Source organism: Astatotilapia calliptera, chromosome 9 (genome assembly GCF_900246225.1).
Source record: "Astatotilapia calliptera chromosome 9, fAstCal1.2, whole genome shotgun sequence".
In the NCBI taxonomy this organism is placed as follows: domain Eukaryota; kingdom Metazoa; phylum Chordata; class Actinopteri; order Cichliformes; family Cichlidae; genus Astatotilapia; species Astatotilapia calliptera.
The window spans coordinates 27,454,286-27,458,693 of NC_039310.1; the positions used below are offsets into that span (position 1 = coordinate 27,454,286).

Below are 4,408 nucleotides of genomic sequence, written 5' to 3' on the forward strand. Positions count from 1 at the left end.
ACACCACATTTATTTCTGCTCAGCTGCAGTATCCAGATGAAATACATAATCATATTACACAGTTTTCAACAAACTGCAATTTAGTAAATGCTCGAGTTAAAAGTAACTTTTTGTAAAACTGTTACATTTAGAGCAACGTTTAAGTGGAATAAATTGCCTTATAAAATTAGAGAATTATTCAAACTATTCAAAACTTCAATGAACACTTAACTATGGAAGCCCATTTCCGCCACTAAAAAAAAAAAAGGATCCATAACTCAAAATTTCAAGTTACTTTTCTCAAAATTTTGAGTTATTAACTCGAAATTTCGAGTTAGCGCTGCCAATCAGTAATATATGTGAATGACGTCATTTCCTCGTTACCCGGAAGCTGAAGCCCTCAGCTACAAATGCTACAACTAAGCTTACATCCAGTCGTGAATGCACAGATTGCTGAGTGTTTTCAGCCTGGCTTCACAAATGATGAAATCCCTGTGTTATTAGCTGAATCACATGGTGTTACTATCAGCAAACGTACTCGCGAAAGCGCCAATTTGTTGGGATCCGTTTTTGAGTGCACGTTCCTCTGCCATGTGCTTCCGGGTAACAAGAAAGCGACCTCATTCACCTATATTTTTGATTGGCAGAGCTAACTCGAAGTTTCGAGTTATATTTCTCAAAATTTCAACTTATGGATACTAGCTGTTTTGTTTTTATTTAGTGGCGGAAACGGGCTTCCATACTTAAAAGCCGATTCACAGAGCTTTTAGTTGTTGTAAATATTGTAAGAGATGATTTGTTTTTGAAATTTGTGTAATGTGCCTGAATGTTATTGATATTATTATATTGTTATTATTGATTGCTTATATTTTAACAATTGTGAAACCTCACTGTGGATGTAAGAGCCAAATTATGCGGATATCTTGAATCCACTTTATTGTATAATATTTTATGTGATTGTATTTGACGGAAGATGAGCAACATCTGTTGTGGAAGCTAATGGGGTTCTTTTAAATAACAAAAATACGATTTAATATCACTGAATAATTATGTATAAATCTATAAAAATTAAAGAAATATGTAATAGGAAACTACACTATAATATAAATTATAAAATAATATAAAAGTGTGTGTGCATGTGCGCGTGCAATCACGAGGGATGGGCATGATTTTAGTGTTTGAACAGTCATGAATTATTTTTAACAGCAGGTTGGATGTAATGTGTTAGAACTACCAGCAGGTGGGGATAAGAGACCTTTAAGGTGTTTGGTGCCACACTCCACCTTCAGGTTTAAAACTAGTGTTAATGGAGGGAGTTTGAAGGTTGAGTTTGTTCCACGACTGCATTTCACTCACTGCCTCTGTTTGTATCTCTGTCACTGCAGGACCAACATGGAGCCAGAAGTCAGCGCTCTCAGGAGGCCGACAAACCTCACAGAAGAAAGGGAGAGAAAAACACACCTGTGACGAGTGTGGGAAGGATTTTACTTTGAAGGCTAATCTAAAACAGCATCAGGTCGTCCACAGTGGAGAGAGACCATTCAGCTGTGACTTGTGTGGAAAGTCTTTTTCCTGGAAGGTTGCTCTAAAACAACACCAACTCATCCACAGTGGAGTTAAAGCGTACAGCTGTGATCAGTGTGGCAGAGCTTTTACTCGCAGTAGCAGCTTACAGAGTCATCTAGTTACCCACTCTGGAATTAAGGCATACAGCTGTGACATCTGTGGAAAAACTTTCAGCCAGAGAGGGCACCGAAATAGACACCTACGCATTCACACCAGACATGATGTGTACAGCTGTGAACAGTGTGGAAAACAGTTTGTAACTTACACACAGTTACAACAACACATGTTTAGCCACACGGATGAGAGACCTTATAAATGTGACCTGTGTGAGAAGACTTTTAAAGCTCCACATTACCTGAGAGAACACCAACAGATCCACACCAGAAAGAGACTCTACAAGTGCAGTTACTGTGAGGTATGTATTTATATTGTTATCTTGTCATTTTAGCCTGACTGTTTGGAACAACTCTGCTCATTAAACTGTGTTAGCATGTTAGCAATTCTACTGCATGGAGAAGCAGCTCTGAGTGATTATTCAGATTTTCATGTCAGTTATGATTTTAGTATTACTGTAGTATTATGGTGGTAGTATTGTAGTTATTGCAGCCCAGTAAACTGAGTGTGTTAACTGAAACAGTCAAATGTAATTGGACGTCTGCAGAGATGCTCTTTATTTCAGGCGACGTTCAGGATAAAAATGTTGAAGGACTGACGTACACTGTCTTTGTGTCTTTGTTTAGAAGCAGAGCGACACAGATGGATCCAGTTCTCAACCCTGTCATCACCGTGGTGGTGGGAAAGACTTTCGTTGTGACCTCTGTGGAAAAACTTTCAGTCGGCAAAAGACCCTAAAAAGACATCAACGTAGACACACTGGAGACAAACTGCAATACTGCAAAGAATGTGGGAGAAGCTTCACCACACCAGGTGACTTAAAACGACATGAACTGATTCACAGTGGGGTTAAAAAGCACCTCTGTGATCAGTGTGGGTCATCCTTCACCACTACAAATAAGCTTAAAAGACACAAACGAGTCCACACAGGAGAGAAACCATACAAGTGCAGACACTGTGACAGAAGCTTCTCAGATTCAGGTCATCGTAACAGGCATGAACATACACACATGGAAGGAAACTACAGCTGTGACCAGTGTGACAAGAGCTTCAGGAATCTCAGTTCATACTCCGAACACAAACGATCCCACGTTACTAATAAACTGTTTCACTGTTACCAATGTGCCCAAACATTCACCTCATTGTCTGCTCTGTGCAAACATCAGCGTGATCACTCAGGGCTGAAATCACTCCCATCACTGGATCACAGTGAATCTGAAGAGACAGAAAGATCCTCTGGTTTCAGTGTCAGACTCAAAAAGCTTGAGATCAGGCTCCACAGAGTTCAGATAGAATCATTTAAACTTGTGTTGAACTGAACTGGTTGCTGGGCTGAACTTCTACATAATACAGATTTACATGGGATCTTATTTTCTGTCGTTTTACTGAGTCAGTTTTGTCCTTTTTTCTCTGTCCTGGTTTTGCTCGTCTGTAAATAATTGAAACTCAGTCAAATAGTTCATTGTTTTCCAGCAAAACGTTTTGGAAACTCATGTTTAACCTTTAAACTCTGACATGTTTTAGCACACAAGGCTTCATCGGGGAGTTCACTCATGATTGGACCATGAGAATAAAGGTTTTTAGTTCTTTCAAAGAGAGTCTTGGAGGTGTTTGATGTTTCTGTTTTTTCTACAGAAAGGAAGAAACTATTTTTCTTGCTTTGTGTAGTGTGGAAGTTTTTAATGTTTCTTTCATCTGTGATGTTCTTGATGTAACTAACAGTGAAGTGTTCCAATGTTTTTCTTGTGTTTATATTTGTAAGTTTCCTTTAATTGTGGAACTTTGTTTTGTAATTGGTGGTAGCGGAAGTAACGTGCAGCACGGACTGAGTTTGTGGTGACACTAGAGCAGAGAAGCATGGCGCTCTGTGAGTTCAGCTGCATCGTCCTACTGCTTTAAACTGGACTTAAGTTTTTAAAGAACACATAAGTTAAGTTAAATTAAACCCAATTGTGGACTCACCGTTGAGAGGAGTAGCGGCTCGCGCGAAGAACGGACTTTCTCCCGTTTGGCTACAGCAGGCAATGAGGTGTGTTCAGGGTGCCTCTGTTAATTTCAGTTTCAATGAAAGTGCCATAAAAGGGCATTTATGTGTCTATACCTTTATTGTTTGGATTTACTGTGATAAGAGTTATTGTAAACATGTTGCTTATTGCAATTGTTTTCTTTGGGTAGTTCTCACGATGATGATGATGATGACGACGCTGAGTGATCTTGTCGCCGAACATTGAATAAATCATCTGTAAACAAGAACTTGTCCGCGTGGTGGCTAACGGGAGCTACACTTGAATGTGTTGACATGAAGATGGTACAAATAAACTGTCCTTTTAGCTTTAGCTCCTAATTTATTCATTATTTGTGGATGTAGCACAGCAGCAGTGTCTTGATTAACACATGGAGGGCTCGGGATCTGATGGTGTCATCTCCCTAATTTGCCCACTGCGTAAATCTCACTCTTGCCAAGAAATTGAAATAAATCTTGTTTCCCTGCTGGATAGTGATCCACTGTAACTCTGCTCCTCCTTCCTGTATAGGATTTCTGTGGCTGAAGTAAAATTCCCTCCATCCATCACTTATCCCAGCTAACCCAAAGTAAAATAAAGTTTTGCTCATCTTAAAAAGCATTACAATAATGGGCATTACCAATGCAAACTGAATAATACAGAAGATGAAAGAAGAGACTTTGATCAGTTAATAAAGCTCATGATCTTGATTCATTGTGGCTGCTACACAGATACTTCTGGGTCAC

The 4,408-nt window shown here is 39.3% G+C and overlaps 1 long non-coding RNA gene across 1 annotated transcript; it reads left to right on the top strand.

Annotated features, from left to right (window-relative positions):
* Window positions 1-3,577: 3,577 nt before the first annotated feature.
* LOC113029431 (uncharacterized) lies at window positions 3,578-3,909 on the top strand. Its single transcript, XR_003273410.1, has 2 exons — window positions 3,578-3,688; window positions 3,835-3,909. It is a non-coding gene; the product is annotated as an uncharacterized LOC113029431 (long non-coding RNA).
* The last annotated feature ends 499 nt before the right edge of the window (window positions 3,910-4,408 follow it).